This window comes from Piliocolobus tephrosceles, chromosome 4, assembly GCF_002776525.5.
Source record: "Piliocolobus tephrosceles isolate RC106 chromosome 4, ASM277652v3, whole genome shotgun sequence".
Classification (NCBI taxonomy): domain Eukaryota; kingdom Metazoa; phylum Chordata; class Mammalia; order Primates; family Cercopithecidae; genus Piliocolobus; species Piliocolobus tephrosceles.
The window spans coordinates 123,386,258-123,406,260 of record NC_045437.1 but is presented as its reverse complement, the minus strand read 5'-3'; the positions used below and the strand labels follow the sequence as shown (position 1 = coordinate 123,406,260).

At 39.6% G+C, this 20,003-nt stretch overlaps 1 protein-coding gene across 1 annotated transcript in view; it reads left to right on the top strand.

The window, feature by feature from the left end:
* TENM2 (teneurin transmembrane protein 2) overlaps nt 1-20,003 on the top strand; it is a 1,213,529-nt gene that overhangs the window by 73,178 nt on the left and 1,120,348 nt on the right. The window lies entirely within an intron of this gene.

Below are 20,003 nucleotides of genomic sequence, written 5' to 3'. Positions count from 1 at the left end.
TATCACACATCTGACTGGGCCAAGTTACTGGTCAATAGAAATGGCTAGTCTTTTATTTCTTTTTCTTCCTTCAGTGGATTTCATCGTCAGAGAAGTGTCAATGCACATGGGGAGTTTAGGACATTCTCATATTATTAATATTTTTATAAACTGGGGCATTTTCTCATTGCAGCACCCCATATTAGATCACATGTACAAATGATTTTTGACAGACCCTTCTGCTACCCGGCTGTCTTGTGTCATACAATGCCAATGGGACTGAAAATCCTATGACTGATTCTGCCCCTTGTTGAGAACGATAGAGGTTTGAATTTGATTTGTCCATCTTCTCGGATGACAGTCCACGTTCTCTTTCAGCACTGCTGAGTAGACAATGGGCACCACTTGTACTCTTTACAGCTCGTTCACCTATTATGATGATGATGTCATTATTCACATTATTGCTCTCATTATTATTATTATTATTATTCGATGACCTCTGTCCTGGGGTGGAACTCCCCGTGACAGATGGGAGCTTCATTTATCGGACTGCTTTATGCTGCACAATTCCCCTGCCATTCTGAGTTTATATTGAGACGGGCTGCTTTTGGAACAAAGGCAGCCTGATCACAATTTGTCAGTGTACTTGGTAGCTATATATCACCAAAGCTCTCTGCCAGTCCTTCTGGGACCCAATTATTTATGGAGCTGACAATATGGGCTAACTTGTCTTGTTATGAATGCCACTATTACAATAAAAACCTTGCTGTCTTGAATGGTAAGTCAACAGGCGTTCTGGTTGGTCAGAAATTCCATTAACTAAGAGTTAATTCAGATTGCCCCGGGTGATCGCTTGATGCCCCAGGTGAGTTGATAAGATCCCTGGGGAAAGTTCTATTTCAATATTCTTTTCTGTCCAGCCTGGGAAATCTGTTGATAACTGTAGTTTCTGTGGCTTCTGTGTAACACAGGTTCAGTTCTTAAGGAAACAGTGTTCATTCTGAGCCTGCTATCGACAGAGGAGTTTACCAAGTACTGTGCAGAGTGGAAATGAAATGAAAGACTTAACCTCTCCCTATAAAGTGCTCATAATTGAATGAGGGGAACGATCCAACTCAAATCTATACTCACCAACTCAGATGATGGAGAAATAAATATCAACAGAGTCCAGCTTGACTGCCTTGAGCCTGAAAATGGACTCGAATCCCATTCCGGGGAAGTAACTCCTTTATTCTCTGATATTCTTCACTAGCCCTTATGTCACACTGATTTTAAATCAAATCCTGCATCTCTGCTTTTAAGATACCCCAGAAGAGCACTGAAAAGAAAGGAAACTAATTAGACCTAAAAGAAATTCTCTTGGGGGAAAAAATGTCCCATGCTAGGAGATGAATTAAAAAAAAAAATGAAACAATCATGATTTTATAGAAAATATAGAGTATTATTTTTAGGACACTAAGATGGTACATGTGTGACATCAGAAGGACTGGAGGAACTCATTCGCAGTGATAGAACGTTTGAATTTGAATTTTCTGGCGTACTGATTGGCAGGGTCTAAGTACAACATCTGTAGTACAAATATAGAGTGTATTTACAGACACACCTTTTTCCTAAAGCATGTGCTTTAATTGTACACAGAATTATTTTTGTCCCTTTTTCTTTTATTAATATAGTCTTTCAACTAGCCATAGTGCTTAAAAGATTAGATCGTATAGAGAAACATAACATATTGTATTTAAATATGCTAATCTCTTAGAGGAAATGAAGGATCTGAGCCTGCTCATTAAGAAATAAATTAATTCATCACCATTGCATTCATCATCAATCATCATCCAGTTGTGTCCAGTTTTCAATTAAGTTTTTCCAAACTGCTTTGTGCCTTTACCAAAAGGACTGATTATCTCTGATGATGATTTTTTGTGGGTATTCGGATGTTGATGGCAGTTGAATTGGCATAAACATGCTGAATGTCTTTTTTATTCAAGTAGTTAAGCAGTAGCAGCTCAGTGCATACAAATACATTATGATGACAAGTTAAAAAATTCTTATTTTTTAAGATGTATTTAGGTGGCCAAACATCCAGCTTTCAGATTGACAGGGAATATTTCGTATGTGCATGCCTTAAAGTAATGCAAACTTTGAACGTTTATAATATATACATTGTCCTTTCATTCATGAATCACTCACTGAGCCAATATTTATGAAACGCCCATAAGTTTCTGGTACTGTACTAGGCACTAAATGTGCATCAATAAATGCAATTGACTTTATTCCTGCCTTGATGGAGCGAGCATCTAGTCTAGATGCTAGACAATGCATTATTAATTTTAATGACTATACACCCTTAACCTGTTTTTTTTTCTCAAGATAAACACCAAAAGTCATGATTACTTTACCAATGACCCTGTAGGTAGAGCCAAGCCTCCTTATTCTTGGAGTTAATGAACATTTCATGCTAGAGGAGAACGATTTCTGACTATCTCTTTAAGGTTTCCATGCAGAACGAGGATGTATGAAAATGACTCACCATGCCTGCCACTTATCTCTAGATTCCTATAACATGAAGATGATCACAATCTGCCATCGTGCTGTTAAAATGATGCATAACCCAACCAGCACTCTGAAATGATCGAGTATTATTGCAGCCTCTTACAAGTTGGGCACTGAGATAATTTGGCTAGTGTTGGAGAAAGAATGTTCCACAACCCCTGTGGCTCACCCTGCATTGAATAAATATGGCATGCTGCTGCTTTTGTTCTCCTTGTGTATGAAAGAGCAATTAATGTGTCAAAAAAGAAAAATCACAAAATGTGCATACTTTTTCCCCTATGAAAATTGCAAAACTGTTCAATCTGCCTTAAAATTATTGTAAAACATTACAGGATGTTGTTATTTTTGAAATATTAGATAACTTGTGGTTGTCATTTCTTTTGGTGACTTTGTGATTTCTGTGTCCATTAACAATCCTATAGTGAGTTTATATATTTCTTTATAAATGTCATTGGGCTACCAATGTTTGCATAGATATCCAGGTATATATTTTCTTTACTTAAATAGTTTAAATGAAATATTTTTTAAATGCAAACATTTGTAGATTTTAGTTAAGAGAAAAAACCATGCGTAGGGCCAGCCTGCTACCATTCTTACTTTCTAGTCCATTATTTTCCTAATATTCAAGTCCCTTCTTAGAAAGACTCATGAAATCATGATAAAACGGGAATCCAATATTGGTTTCTTCCTGCTAGTATTTGGAGGGATGAAAGGGGAAAAAGGGAGTTCACAGTTTTTCTTTGTCCATTTTGTCTGCTAATGTAGCCCAAGCAACTCAATTAATTCAATATTCCGGACCATAGTATGTGCTCAATATATGTGTGTGTGACTTGAATGAATAAATGAATTCATCCTCTTACTAATAAAATCTATTACTAGGGACTCAAGAAGAAACTTAGTCCCTGACAAATACTAAGCTAGTCAGTTAATTTTTCTTTATAAATTATATTAGGATGACTTTTACATTTTAGAAACAAAAAATGAATATTTTCATTTAAGGCTGTTGAATTATATGTTTGCTTTTCATCTCCCTTGCTAGTTTGCAACCTCCAAGAGGCCTGTCCTGTTCACTCATGTATCCAGTGCCCAGGATAATCTGGCACGAATTACTTCTTCAGTTGTTATTTATCTAGTGGATTTTCCAGCGAGCAAAAGGATCTGGGGTGTATCTGGAAAATGCACACATTAACAAATATTAGATAGCGAGTGTGCCTCTACATAATATTATGTGGAATATTTTAAAGAAGATGACACATTGCCTGAAATCTTGAACAGATACACAGAGTATAGACAGGGATGGTGTGGCCCATTCTTCTTTCTGTGCTCTGATCTTCCTAAACTCTCTCTCCATCTTTTAATACTCTAGCAACATTGACCTGATTCCCAGTGCCCAGCACAGATCACATGGCCTCTCCATGCCTTATTTGTCAGCTTTCTTCTCTGGGAATAACCTGTGCTGCTCTTCCTGATCCATTTTCCCTGTTCTAGCTGTTTCTATTTATTTTTGAAGACTCAACTCAATCAATTCCTCTTTCAGAAAATCTTCCTTATCTCTCCTTCCAACGCTTCCCAGTCTGCAGTATCCTCATTTTTCTTCCATCTGTGATTATCTTTGTACTAATTGCATTGACTATGATGATCTGCTTGTATGCTATTCTCTTCCACTAGGCTTGTGAGTATCTTGAGGACAAGGATTGTTTTATTCACTACCATATTCTCAGTGCTTGAAAGAGTGCATGGCACAAAGTGAAGGGAAGGATAGGAGGGATGGATGAAAGAATGAAAAGATAAAAGGAAGGAAGGAAGGACAGGACAAGGAAAACACCCAGAGAAAACTCTTTAATGACTATTATAAAATAAGTAATCTCCACTGGAGAATACACCATACATTAGAAAAGGGAGGGGAAAATACAGGGTTTTAAAAAGTTACTATGGGCCAGTGAGTCTTGATCTATATAAAAGACACCATTCACTTTTTTCTGCATACTCTACAGCCTACTCATTTCTCATCCTGTCTCTTTCTCCTTTCCTTTCAGCAACCATCATCATAAAACTTTGATGTATTTTAAAGGCCATTTAAATGGTTGAACTAGTGGTGAAATTTAATTTCTGCTTCTATTATATTAAGATTGTTACAAGCTTGCTTCTGTTAGTCCAGGAAAAAAATTATTATGGGCAAATAAAAGAATTTTTGTTATGTGAAGAGCTTAAATATTCAAGCTTGGGGTCAAGTAAATTTAATGAGTGTATTATTTTGATTTCAAAACACATATTAAGGGTGAGAACAGTGTTCTTGTCCTAGAATTGAGTGTTTATGAATTGACTTTTTCAAGATGTCATAATAATAGCTAATACTCACATAGTGCTTACTATGCCAGCAACTATTCTAAATGCTTTATTCATTCACTTCTCACAACAACCAACTAATCAATTATTTGTCTTTTGTAGTTGAGGAAACTAACATACAGAGAGGTTAATGTGTCCAAGGTTCTACATCTTATATGAAGCTTAGTTGAAATTCTAACCCACATAGTTTAGATTCAAGGCTAATCCTGTAAAACCTCCCACAAGATTTCAACCTAGAGCCTGGATAACACAAAAAGTCATTCAATGTGATGACTGCAAGCACAATTATGTTCAATATAATAAGCCACTATCTTATGATTATAATTTCTTTTTCAAGAAAATGATGGAGTGAGCCTGGCCATTTAAGTACATTATTTAATGTAATCATCACAACAATCTTATGAGATTGGTGATAATCTTTTCCAAAACTCACTTCACAATAACTCAGGGGGCATCTGGTGGTTGAGTCAGGACTACAAACAGATATCCTTTGAGCCTCTCCTGGCTTTTCTCAGTAAATCTGTGATTTTAATATGTATTTTATTAAACCTCTCCTCCAGTCGAGATAATTAAACATTGCCAAATCTTTTATTCTTAGAAAGCAGATTGGGAGGACAGACTAATAAAAGGGATCTTGGGGATCCCTGCCAAGTGGAGATCAATCAAAAAGGAAAAGCAATGGAATTGATGGCATTTCTAAAGCATTATTATTTTTTTCAATGGGGAAATTTTATGAACATGCCAACATTTAACAAGATGCCCATTGAGTGCCATGAGACATACCAAGAGAGAAATCACTAGCTGACCATGGAGTGCTCTCCAACATTTCACTTTTCTGACTTCTGAGCGTAGTTGGAAGGAAGTAGAGAAGTGTTTCTTCTAAAGCTGCTACCTAATGACCATGTTCATAACTACGTATGACAAATGCAAAAACCGAAATATTTGCAGCTAAAAAGCAAATGCTTTTCTTCTTCATTTTTTAGACGGAGTCTTGCTCTGTTGTCAGTTTAGAGTGCAGTGGGGCAATCTCGGTTCACTGCAAGCTCCGCCTCCCAGGTTCATGCCATTCCCCTGCCTCAGCCTCCGGAGTAGCTGGGACTACAGGCACCCACACCATGCCCGGCTAATTTTTGTATTTTTAGTAGAGACAGAGTTTCTACAAGTTGGCCAGGATGGTCTTGATCTCTTGACCTCGTGATCCACTCACCTCAGCCTCCCAAAATGCTGGGATTACAGGCGTGAGCCACCACACCCGGCCTGCTTTTCTTCTTAAAAATGTACCTTAAACCCTTTGGTATTGTGCAGTTTTCCATGCTGTGGGAGGTCAATAAATCCCTTTTGACTCTCTTTATGTTCAGCAGCTCCAAGTCAAAAGGAAAGACATGTCCATCCAGGCATTGCACACACTACGGCTTTTTCACATGCTCCATTTAGATGCCTAATAGTTAAGCCAGTGTGGTATGTGGGGCCCAGGTTTGAACCACTGACGGAGGCTCTTGTATACAACATTTGCTACTTTTTTGTCAGAGGAATAATCACTTTGGAAAAACAAGACAATAGGCATGCTTTCAAGCTGTTCTGATTTCTCGTGTGTATTTATGAACCACACATTGTGTTTTCTTTTCTTCACAAGGAAACTTACATGGTATGAAGCAGAAATTTTATTATGAAATTTATTCACATTTACAATCTGAAAAAGTAAAGACTTGGAAAGCTGCATACCTGCACTTAGAATATCATTATAATGATCATCTCATGCACATACGTGGTTCAAATCTGCTTGTGAAATTATCTTGAGATTTATTATATGAACGACTTTATTTAACAGTAACGTGAAAGGAGGTAGGAGAAAAATATTCTTTTCTCTCAAACTGGGAATTAAATTTCATCATTCAGTGTTATGGGTCCAAAACAGGGGTATAGTTTTAAAATAGTTCTACAATTTCTTACCTGTTATATGGTGTTAAATCCAAAAGGATCCTCTTACCTGTAGTCTAGGATAAATAGATGTATATTCGGCATTTCTAGATACAGTAGTTCCCACTTATTCCTGGGAGATATATTCCAAGACTCTCAGTGGATACCTGAAACCTCGGATAGTGCTGAACCCTATATATGCTATGGCTTTCAACTTCATAACGGAGGCAGCTCCTAAGTGACTCATATGCAGGTAGTGTATAAAGTATGGATTCGTTGAACAAGGGGATGACTTACCTCTAGGGCAGGACAGAGCAGAACAGCAGGAGATTCTATCAGAATACTCAGAATAGTGCTCACTTTGAAACTTCTAAATTGTTTATTTCTGGAATTTTTCATGTAGTATTTTTGGACCACAATTGACCATGGGTAACTGAAAGCATGGGAAGTGGAACCTCAGATAAGGGGGGCATTGCTGTGAATTCAAATAAGTCCTGAAGTAATATGTCCTGGTTACCAGAGATTAACTTGCCCACCCTTAAGAATATTTGGTGACTTCGACTACTTTGAGGTTTTATTTTATTTTTTGATGAACTGGCCATCACAATCAATGGATACACACACACGGATACACATAGCTGTCCCCTGAACAGTGCAGGGGTTAGGAGCCCCTACACAGGTGAAAATCCCCACATAACTTTTGACTCCCCCCAAACTTAACTACTCATTGCCTATTGTGAACCAGAAACCTTACCAAGAACGGTAGGAGTTGATTAACACATATTTCATGTTATATGTATTATATACTGTATTCTCACTATAAAGTAAGCTAGAGAAAAAATGTTATTAAAATTATAAGGAAGATAAAATATATATACTGTTTATTAAATGTAAGTGGATGATCATAAATGTCTTCATCCTCGTCATCATCAAACGTTGAATACACTCAGGAGGAGAAGGAAGAGGAGGGGTTGGTCTTGCTGTCTCAGGGGTGGAAGAGGGGGAGGAGATGGAAGGGGAAACACGAGAGGAAGGCACATTTGATTTGTTTTTCTAAGACCAGCCGAGCGGGCACAAAAGAACCAGCGAGTAGGCAAGTGTAGGAGCAAAACTGCAAGTTTATTTTTATTAACCTAAGGTGTGGGGAAGAGGCCGACAGAGTCTCCCCCCTCCCCCCCCCCACTGAGTTCCTGCAGTCCCGACATCCCGAGGGGAGTGAGAGACTCAGGAAGGCCGCCTGGGACGCTGGAGGAGAGCGGCTTTTCTAGGAGTGGGAGGGCAATAGGCGGGGCAGGGGCGTGTCAGGGGGGCGTTTGGCAGGTGCGACCAGGTAAATCTTGGTCTCTTCGGATTGACGTCACCTGGCGCATGCCCAGTTGATCTGCACCTTCCCCGGCGCCGGCTGCATTTTCGAGCGCGGGGGAAAAGTTAATGATGAAGAACCCGGAAGTGCGCCATCCTGCCTCCCCGTTGGTCCAAACAACATTCAGTGTCATTTTTATTGAAAAGTAATTCCAAGGCCGGGTGGGGTGGCTCAAGCCTGTAATCCCAGGACTTTGGGAGGCTGAGACGGGCGAATCACAAGGTCAGGAGATCGAGACCATCCTGGCTAATACAGTGAAACGGCGTCTCTACTAAAGAATACAAAAAACTAGCCGGGCGAGGTGGCAGGCGCCTGTAGTCCCAGCTACTCGGGAGGCTGAGGCAGAAGAATGGCGTGAACCCGGGAGGTGGAGCTTGCAGTGAGCTGAGATCCGGCCATTGCACTCCAGCCCGGGCGACAGAGCGAGACTCCGTCTCAAAAAAAAAAAAAAAAAAAAAAAAGAAAAGTAATTCCACGTGTAAGTGGGTCAACTCTATATATTCCCTTTAGCTGTGATATAGCTTTAAATATATATCCAGATCATTTGGCTTTAAGAAAGAAGATGGAAGTCTTTCTGGTGTTTATTACATAATTAAATAAATATTTAACTTTCCCAGTTAATAAAAAAGACGGAAAAAACAAACAGAAAAACCTTTGTCACAATTAACATAATTATCAGATAGGTCAGAAACCCATTGCATTTTCTGATATTCATTTTTCCATTTTAAATCTGCTTCTATCTTTAAGGTAATAATATCTCCAAATTATATTTCTGCTACTGCTGTAGAAACTGTAACAAAGTCAGTCCTATGTGAAATCAATAAAAGCTGCATTCAGTTTGGTGAAATACAAGGGCACGGTCTCTTTGTTCTTGAAATGAGACTGAAGGATGATTTTCTTCTGGAGATTAATATTTCTGTTTACATTGTCCAGACCAGAAACAACCTGCCAATAATCAATTGATTTAAAGCTAAATGATAAAGACTAAAAATTGGTCTGTTCTTGTGTGTTGAAGAACAGTGCCTTTCTTTTGTATGAAAATTGCATTTGTTGAAGTGATTTAACCAATGACAGATTTAGTTTGGAACATGTATTTTAAAACTTGCAAGCATTTCCATGGGCTGAAAATATTTATACTTTTATCATTTACTGGCAGGTCATGAGCCACACAGGTATTTATAGAATTGACAACACTTTTCCATTGCCTTGTTGAGTTATGCAAACTTGGCATGAATCTGGGCATGTGAATGATAGAAATAGAGTCAAAACACAAAGGTTTCCAGATTTTCCATTACTGCAAAATACAATTTTTTTAAATTAAAATGGAACATCATTGGGACATCATTTCAACTGATAGTGAATAAAAATTTTTCACCGATAAATTAAGGACAGATGACAGGATGTTTTTCAAAAACTATAGAAGACACTTAAACTAAAATTGGGAATTTTCCATAGGATTAAAATGCCTGCAAATGCAAATCTACGATTACGTTCTATCTAGGCCTGTGTTATCTTTTTTCCATTGTTCATTTACTAAATGCGTGAGCTTGTGCAAGTGACTCAACTTCTCCTTCCCAAATTGCCTTAATTTTCCTGAATTTAAAAAATGGGAAAAATTAGAAGCTAATTTTATATTTGCCCTTAGGGACAAGTGAATTACTACATATAAAGTAATTAGCAGAGTGTTGGGCACATAGAGAGTACTCAATAGATATAAGCTACTTTTATTAATTATTCCAACCCTGTTTTCCTTATAAAAGCATAAAAGTCATGCATATTGCCTTGTAATCTTTCTTTCATGGTTTCTTATTGTGTGAGCATAATTACATCATAACTACCTTGATGGTAAAGCTTTTGTCATATTCTTCTTTGATATTGCTGATGAATTGGTAAAGACACAATTCGTTGTATAATGGGGCAAGTTTTGTGGATCCAATATTACATTAAGGATTCACCAACATGTACATTGATTTTGCTGTGTCAGAAGGTGCAGTGTAGAGAATGACACAAACAAAAAAGAGCTCACTTATTCAGCAACCTGCCGTGTTGTGGCATGTTAAAATATCACTATGCTTTGTGGAGCAGAATTTTCCAAGCTGTGTTCTATGGGATCCTGTGTCCCAAAAGTATTAACAAGTCTCCACTCCACTCCAAGCCAAAAAATTCTATGGTCCAATAATATTGAAAAACCTATAATTAACCTATGTCAGGCTCCTGTAATTCAGTAATTTCCCAAGCCTTTAAATGCACTAGCGTGCGTTGAGATAATTCAAGAAGGGAAGGTAACAGTTTGTAAACTTGCCCCCGAACCCTTTTTAGCAGGGATCCTGTAGAACATCTTGTGCTCAATGTAGTGAACAGCAGGATTTGGGTAGTGCTGCTCTAAGTCTGTGACCGCGACTAGAGGCACAATATTGGGCTTCACTCGTGATTCATTCCATAGTGCCGTGGTGTAGTGTTCCGCGCTACGAGCTAGGAGGTTTCCCCAATTAAGTATTGAAAACCGAGAATGATTTACACAAAATGAAATAAAATCAAACCAACTCAAGAATGTCCCCCTAAGTCTGTCACTGCCATTCATTTGCATTTCAGTACATTTACTCTGCAAGTAAAAAGCAGGAAGCAACGTGAAACTGACAGGGATTTTGCTGCACATGTGCGGTCATGCAGCGGGCGTGGAAAATGGCAATAGGTTTGAGCAGCGCTGGGCTTTTCAGGCACGCTCTCTTCTTCTAAACGATTCCCTGGGCCCTGTATTTCAGTAACTGCTTCTGTTGTCACTCTTGAGCGTGTCTGGGTACAGCTATAGCAAAGCATTTTAATTTTATGACTTTCAGATGTCTTGTTAGTGGGCAAATGAAGTGATAGGACAAGTGGGTTTTGTCTAGTTGCTAAGGGATAAAAATAACAAATGCTTTTATTACTTTGCTGACAATCTATTTATAAATTTCTGGAGGGGATGCCTACAGAGGAAAATACGGATATGTTTTGGATATACCTGAGAATTCTCAAGTAAAACTGTGTATTGATAGAATCTGCTTTTCAAGACTTTGGTAGTGTGCACAAATATTGCTCCTACATGTAAAATAAGTTTCAAGCTTGGTTCTTTGACGACCATGATACAAATGACATTTGGCAAAGGCTATTTGCTCACCTCCTCTTTCGCCTTGCTTATACCAAATTGTACAGGAGATTTCCAGATATTGTAGTGCTATCACCTTAACTACACAGGATGGTAAAAGTGGCATTTAAAAATATGTATTTGCCTCAACCAGTGGTAATCTGTAATGGGAATGAGCCCTTAAAGTCTCCCTGTGAAAGCTGGGAAAGTTTTCTTTGTCATTGCTCCTAAGGAGCTCTGCTTGATCTCCAAGTCGGAGAGCAGCTCTTCAGTGACCAGCACGTCCAAACCTTTGACACCTTTGCCAGCGGTTGGGCCCTCGTGCTGCTGTAAATGGCAATGGGATAGAAAGGAATAGTAGGTACTGTCATGTGAGTGAACCATTCCAGTCAGGCTGCCCTCACACCGCACACTGAGAAACTGAAAGAGGGCAAAATGCACTCTCCTGATTATACACTTGGCCCTCTCAAGCGCTTTCCCAGAATAAAATGACAATTTAAAAACTTGCCCAGACTACCGGAAGTTTGAGTCCAAGTGGCTCGTCTGGGCACCACTTGTCTCTGAAATATCAACATATTCATTGTTATTCTAAGGCAGTCTAATACCAAGGGAGAGAAGAGGAAGTGGTAAAACAGGGTGACCTGTTGTTTACATAATACTATGGTATTTTCAACTTCCGCAAACCCACATTTTTTGTTTTTATGAACCAAGCACTGGCATTTGTTTTCATGCAGGTGTGATTCATAATATCCCAGCATTCTGAGTTTAAAAAGCAGTTTTGTAAACTCTCACACCATTGATGCTGTGGTAATTTGGCAATCTGTTACAGTAGGAAAAATATCTTATATAGTAGCCCGAGTAGTTCCTTCCACCTTGTACAGAGAATGCCTTCCATCCTGCTACTGTTCTTCAGTGTTTGTGTTTTAAAAGGCCCCTCATTGATGACGATGAAAAAATACCACACAGCTCCAAGACAGGGTAAATCAAACTGAAACGAAGGTGGTTTGTTTGTTGATAAGTGTTTATTGATCAACCCCTCATTTGGAGTGTGCCTGCTTCCTTCTGGCCAGGTAATAATGGTTTACATTTTTTAGTAGCTACGTAAATTTGAAACACTCCAATTTCTACCGTATTATCAGATCATGAGGGGTATGGAAAGAATTTATGTTCCAATAACGAAAGATGAGATGATAAAAGAACCTAAAAATTTTCCACAACTGAAGGTCTTTTTAGCCGGTAAGGACTTGTAGATGTGTATGTTCCCTCCAGATGATCTGGGAAAAACACAGCTTAGAGAGGAAGATATTTTTATATCTATATGAACACAAAAGGCCTATAATTGTTAATTATTTATTGCCATATTAAAGCCCATCAACTACATAGTAGAATTACTACTTAGAAATTAAAATAAAGGATTAAAAATTAATTGTCCAGTGTGTTTTGGAGGTGAACTTTTTTATAATCCACGTTAAAGGTTTTTATCAACAGGAATGCTTTTTTGTTGCTCATTTAATTTATCCTTTTGTCTTACCATTTGGAGATATGAGAGCAGCTAAGCAACATATAAATTAATTGAGCTCTGTAATGAAATAATAGTTTAATTAGTTATTTATAACGTACAATGAGAAAGAAGAGAAAAATTCAGCAGAAAACCCGACAGCATTTCTACTCTCATTTTGGATTGTTTTCCTATAGGATCACACATCAAGTGATTTTGTGAACCCCATGACATTTCTCTTTTTTTGAGACGGAGTCTCGCTCTGTCGCCCAGGCTGGAGTGCAGTGGCCGGATCTCAGCTCACTGCAAGCTCCGCCTCCCGGGTTCACGCCATTCTCCTGCCTCAGCCTCCCGAGTAGCTGGGACTACAGGCGCCCACCACCTCGCCCGGCTAGATTTTTTTTTTTTTGTATTTTTTTAGTAGAGTCGGGGTTTCACCGTGTTAGCCAGGATGATCTCGATCTCCTGACCTCGTGATCCACCCCTCTCGGCCTCCCAAAGTGCTGGGATTACAGGCTTGAGCCACTGCGCCCGGCCCTCTTTTTTTTACTTTGAAAATCATGGCTTAAATTGATATGATTTTACATTTTGACATGTAAAAATTATTGTTTGTTTGCTCTTTCATTTCTTCTTCACTTTTTAATCATTTTATTTTAAAGCAAAACACAGATACAAGTACACTGAAAACACAGACATAGAACACTGAACACTGAATAAAACAAATGTGCAACATATTAAGTTATTATGAGGCAGGCACCCTTGCAACTGCTACGAGGTCAAGAAATAGGACTAGGCCAGCCCCTCACCACTCTTATTTAGGAGTTCGTTTCTAGCCCCAACCCTTCCCATTTACCCAAAGTCACCACGTTTTTATAGTTTATATGATCTCTTTCTTGCTCTTCTTTATCACCCAGGACATATCCCTAGATCTCATGGTTTACACTGGCCTGCCTGGGGTCTAGGTCTTTGTCTTAGTTCAGGCTGTTGTCATAGATTATGTGGCTTCAACGAAAAAGCATTATTTTTCACTGTTCTGGAGGCTGCTGAGAAGTCCATGATCAGGGTGCCAGCTGATCTGGTGCAGTCTGGTAAGGACCTGTTTCCTAGTTTGCAAAAGGCCATCTTCTCATTATATCTTCACATAATAGAGAGAGACAGAGAGAGAGAGAAAGGGAGAGCACATGTAAGCTCTCATGTCTCCTTACAAGGATATAAATCTTACAAATCCCTCTATGAGGTCTCCTCCCTCATGATCTTACTATATCCCAAAGTCCCTGTCTCCAAGTACCAGTGGGAACTGGGACTAGGGTTTCAACATGTATTTTTGGGAGAATACAAACATTCAGTCCATAGCAGCCTTTTTTTTCCCCTTCCTTCCCTGCCTCCCTCCCTGCCTCCCTCTCTCTCTCTCTTTCTTTCTTCTTTCTTTCCTTCCTTTCCTTTCCTCTTTCCCTCCCTCCCTCCCTCTCTCTCTCTTTCTTTCTTGCTCTCTCTTTCTTTCTCTCTCTTTCTTTCTTTCTTCTTTTCTTTCTTTTTTTTTTGACAGAGTCTTGCTCTGTTGCCCAGGCTGGAGTGCAGTGGTGCGATCTCAGCTCACTGCTGCCTCTGCCTCCTGGGTTCAAGTAATTCTCCTACCTCAGCCTCCTGAGTAGCTGGGATTAAAGACTGCATGGCTAATTTTTGTATTATTAGTAGAGTCCAGGTTTTACCATGTTGGCCAGGCTAGTCTGGAACTCCTGACCTCGGGTGATCTGCCCGCCTTGGCCTCCCAAAGTGCTGGGATTACAGGTGTGAGCCACTGTGCCCGGCCCCATAGCAGTCTTTAAAGTCTCTTAGAATCTATAATTTTCCCCATATTCTTTTAATTCCATGCAATTTATTTGTTAAATAAATTGGGTCATTTTTTAAAGTTTTATTTTGACTTTTAAAAAAGACAGAGTTAGAGGCCAGCCGCGGTAGCTCAAGCCTGTAATCCCAGCACTTTGGGAGGCCGAGATGGGCAGATCATGAGATCAGGAGATAGAGACCATCCTGGCTAACACGGTGAAAACCGTTCTCTACTAAAAATACAAAAAGTTAGCCAGGCATGGTGGCGGGTGCCTGTAGGCCCTGCTACTCTGGAGACTGAGGCAGGAGAATGGCATGAACCCGGGAGGCAGAGCTTGCAGTGAGCCGAGATCGTGCCACTGCACTCCAGCCTGGGTGACAGAGTAAGACTCTGTCTCAAAAAAAAAAAAAAAAAAAAAAGAAGACCAACAAAGTTAGATAGGAGGAATAAGTTCAAGAGATCTATTGCATAGCATGGTTTCTATAGTTAATGACGAACATATTGTATTCTTGAAAAATTCAAGGAGAGTGAGTAAGTGTTCTCACCACACAAATAACCATGTGAGGTACTGGACTTGATAATTAGCTACATTTAAGCATTCCACAATGTATGTGTACTTCAAAGCATCATATTCTGTATGATAAATACATACTACTTTATCTGTCAGTTAAATTTTTTAAATTTAAATTTAAAAACATCATTTAAAAAAATAAAGGCAAAGTGTCCAAACAGCACAGGTGTTGTCTTTTTAGAAGGTGCTTTGTAATTTTTCATTTAGGTTCTGGCCTTCCCCACAAGAGAGCCCCCACATTTCACTTCTATTTGGATAGACCAGCACACTTGAATCCAAGTGCTGCCAACGATAGAATACGGAATTCATACAGAAAGGCTGGTGGTGCCTGCTCCCACTTGTCATTGGAGAGGACTGGTAGAATAGAGAGGGTATTCCTTCTGAAATTATTTACAGTGTGGTCCATTTCCCATACAAACAGTCCCAAGAGGTTATCATTCAGAAAGCAGGGTGAAATATACAAGATTCAAAGGGCGGAAGTCAATCGAGATATATGAAAGTCTCTAGATAGTTGGGCTCTATGTCTCAGGAAAGAAATGGGAGCAGGAAGTTCTATTTTGGCATCTTTTACCAAGCTGTTTTCCAAGTTTTGACACTTTTCTACAACCATGTGAGTTAAGACTTAATAGCCCGGTTTTGCAGAAGAGGAATCTGAATCTGTTTCTCAACAAGAAATCACCGCCTCACTGGACTCCTGTTTCTATGTATAATCCTGTGTTAACCTGAATCAGATAATGCCAAGTCAGCATCCTTTGCACTTACAGTCCAGACTCCTTCGCATGGATTCTGGTCCACAGGATGGAGATCTGGCTGCTGCCAGTGTTTCTGCTTTCAATGGCCCCTACCACTCATGCCTGGCCTGCTGTGCTGTAGCCTCACTGGCCTTTTTGCTGCACCTCAGATACAAGCTTGTCCAGCAAGATGAAGAAAGACATACCTTGGTAGTCTCTAAGATTCATATTTTCTCCTTTAAGGGAAGTCAGCATGCAAGACCACTTTAGCGGCCTTTGCATTTGCTTTTTCTGCTCTCTGGAACACTTTGCTGACACAATTTGCTTCGCTGGATGTTACATCTCTTTCAGGCCTCAGCTTAATTGTCACTTCCTCAGAGAACTTCCCTGCCCACTCAATCTACTTAGGCTTTTTCCTGTAATTATCTCCTCCACTTATTCTTTTTCCTCTCTGGCACTTATCAACACTCTAATTATACATGTATTTATTTAATGTCTATCTCTTCTACCTGACCCTGAATTACCTGAGGATGGGATGTGCCTGCTTTGTTGACTGCGATATCCCTCATGCCTAGCTAACACAGAGCCTAGAACACCAAGGAAGCTCGTAAATATCGGTTGGAATGTAAAATCGGAATGAGGTTCAGAGAGGCTGGATAACTTGTTCAAAGTCACACAGCTTATAAGCATCAAAGCTGGGGATTTAAAAACACACCCTAAAACCCCTGTATTTTCAATATGAATTGGTTTTTCCAAACTGTGTTTCTTGAACACTAGTGTCCTGAGGAATCTTAATAATGTGTCAAGAATAAAAAGGGATCTGTGTTCAAATAAATTGTGGATGTGATGCAAATGTTTGAAGAAAATTGAACGTATTTCTTTCCTGCAGTATATCCCAGGGACTTTAATATGCAAATGTGCATTGTGACTCTCCAAGAAACTAATATGTTATGCAGCATTTCTCACCAGTGTTTGGCCACGATTTACTTTTTTGCATGAAAACAGTATCTTGTGGGACCACAGTATTCAGCAGAAGCCAGGGTGGGAATCACTCGACTACACCCTGCTTCTCCCCAGGAAGTGGGGAAATAGAAATTTCTATCAGCAAATCAGGTCTAAATATCCTAGTATCTTTTAAAAGTTTTATGCTTTCTTCTGTCTTCTTCAACGATGAATGTGGGCCAGGGGAGGGGGTAACGTCTTAAGAAAACAAGGTTAGAAAGCTGAAGTTAAAGAAAGTTAAACAGATTGTAATGTAAGTTATTGTGGAGAAGATATGAGAAGCATATATTTTTTAAAGTAACAGATTAGAAAATACAAACTAAATAAAGTTAAATGGTTAATAACTTAGAACTGCAAGCATTTTTTCTACTTCAGTATGCATTAAAAATGAGAATGGTCTTAAATGCTGACATCCCTTAATGGAGAAAGTATGAAATTACAAAATAACCAATGTAATCACACCTTAATCTTGTTAAATTGAAACACTGTAATCTACATTCAAATTTCACATATGGTCAATCTTGCAAGAGCTGGGTGGATGAGCCAATGCACTATTCGGAATTTTAAATAGGGAGCCGTTCATACCTCTCCAAAGTCCATTTACTTCTTTATGAAAAATATTTCCCTGGGATGCCGGGTGCAGTGGCTCACGCCTGTAATCCCAGCACTTTGGGAGGCTGAGGCGGGTGGATCACAAGGTCAGGAGATCAAGAACATCCTGGCCAACATGGTGAAACCTGTCTCTACTAAAAATACAAAAATTAACCGGGTGTGGTGGCACACAACTGTAGTCCCAGCTACTTGGGAGGCTGAGGCAGGAGAATCACTTGAACCTGGGAGGCAGAGGCTGTAACTGAGAGCTGAGATCATGCCACTGCACTCCAACCTGGGTGACAGAGCAAGACTCTGTCTCAAAAAAAAAAAGACTAACTAGATAGGAATCTCATGGAAGAACTTGAAATCTAAGATAGTGATCACTGATGGGTTATAGATGCTTTTGAGAATACGTTATATTCTCAAATATCCAAATATATGTTGGACTTCTAAGCATATATTCAAATATATGTTGAAACACGAAAGTCAGGCACGGTGGCTCATGCCTGTAATCCCAGCACTTTGGAAGGCCAAGGTGGGCAGATCACTTGAGGTCAAGAGTTTGAGACCAACCTGGCCAACATGCTGAAACGCTGTCTTTACTAAAAGCACAAAATTTAGCTGGGTGTTGTGGCACATGCCTGTAATCCCAGCTACTTGGGAGGCTGAGGCAGGAGAATTGCTTGAATCTGGGAGGCGGAGGTTGCAGTGAGCCCAGATGGTGCCACTGCACTGCAGCCTGGCAACAGAGCAAGACTCCATCTAAAAAAACAAAATAAAACAAAACAAACCTTCCCTCCCTGGGACTGGGGAAAAAAGGCTTCAAGCCAAAACAAATTTTTGTGTAATTGAAATAAAGAAAAGTTTATTTCCAGAACCCTGATACTCATGACCAATCCTACCACAAAGAAAGCAGAGTGCATTTCAGAAAAATGTGTAACTATGTGAGAGGAAAATAGGTTTCAGCTTTTTCTTGCCAATGAATTATTTCAACCTGTTGAGAAACGTGATTTTTAAGAACAATAACTAAAGTGAAGTATTCTCATCCAATGCTGACTCAGTGTGCCTCTCAATTTAATGGGTAGAATGTGCTACGATTTCATTTTCTAGTCATGAAACATACATTTGGGAGCAGAGTTCCAACAGTAGAGATGCCCACTTTAGATTTGAAAAATGGTAGCCCTTTGTTCAGAGGAACCACCAAATAAATGGCTTGTTCACCTCCTGTCTGGTAACCTCCTTTTTATTTCTTCAGAGGTGGGGTGTCTCACTCTCTCACTCAAGCTGGAGTGCAGTGGTACAATTATAACCCACGGCAGCCTCAAACCCCTGGGCTCCGCTGGTCCTCTGCTTCAGCCTCCTGAGTATCTGGGACTACAAGCACATGCAACCACACCTGGCTTTGTTGTAGTGACAGGGTCTTGTGATGTTGCCCAGGCTGGTCTTGAACTCCTGACTCTCAAGGGATCCTCCCGCCTCAGCCTCCCAAAATGCTGGGATTACAGGCACGAGAACATAAGCCACTGTACCTAGCCAACCCTTCTAAATATGAATACACATTCTTTTCAGATACAGTGAGATAATACTAGAAATATGCATGCTTTTAACAGATAAAAAAATATATCCTGGAAAGAGAAAACTGGAGAATCTTAATGTTAGAGGAATAAAAGATGATTTGTTTATGAATTATCTGGACTTCTGTATCCTATCCTTTACACGCTGCTTTACTGGGTTTTAACACTTTCACCAGGGACTAGAAATCAGTGCTGCTTTAAATCAGCTCTTCCATGGGGACTGCTGATTATGGTAACCACAGGCTCTGCTATGATGCTCTGACTACAACATTACAGGGAAGATTTGGCTATTTCATTCACTCCAGCAGGCTGTCGCTACCCAGCCAGTCCCTTGTCTCTGGAGTATTTTACTGTATCTATAATAAGACAAAACAAAGGTATTTTGAAGGTTACAATAGACACAGCCTCCATAGGCATAGTCCTCTGGAGACTTGGAGGGAAAGACAGATGAGACAAAGGAGCAGTCTCCAAATCCTCTGTGAACTGCATGCTCATACCAGAGCCCTCCACGAGCCTTCACCTACCGAGAAATTCCAGGGTTTTTCTGCAATTGCACATCCACTGCCCTCTGCTTTACTGCATGAGTGCAGTTGCATTAAGTGTACTAGAAAAAGTAAACCCTTTTTTTCCAAATCAGAAAACTGTGTGTCCTAGCATGGCAAGAACCCCAGCTTAAAATAAGAACATCTCTCATCTCAGTTTTGAATGAGACAGAGAAGGAACAAAAAGGCATAAAGACAAGAAGCCACCAAAATGAGATTGGAAAGACATCTTTTTCAGTCGAGGACCAGATTCCCATGCAGTAGTAGGTGAGCTGCTTTACCTCTCCGACCATTAGTTTTCTCTTCTGACAAATGGGGTGGTTTGGACTTCAAATTTTACTGTAAGGATGTGAGAGATTATCTAATGATATAGCTTCACTATAGATG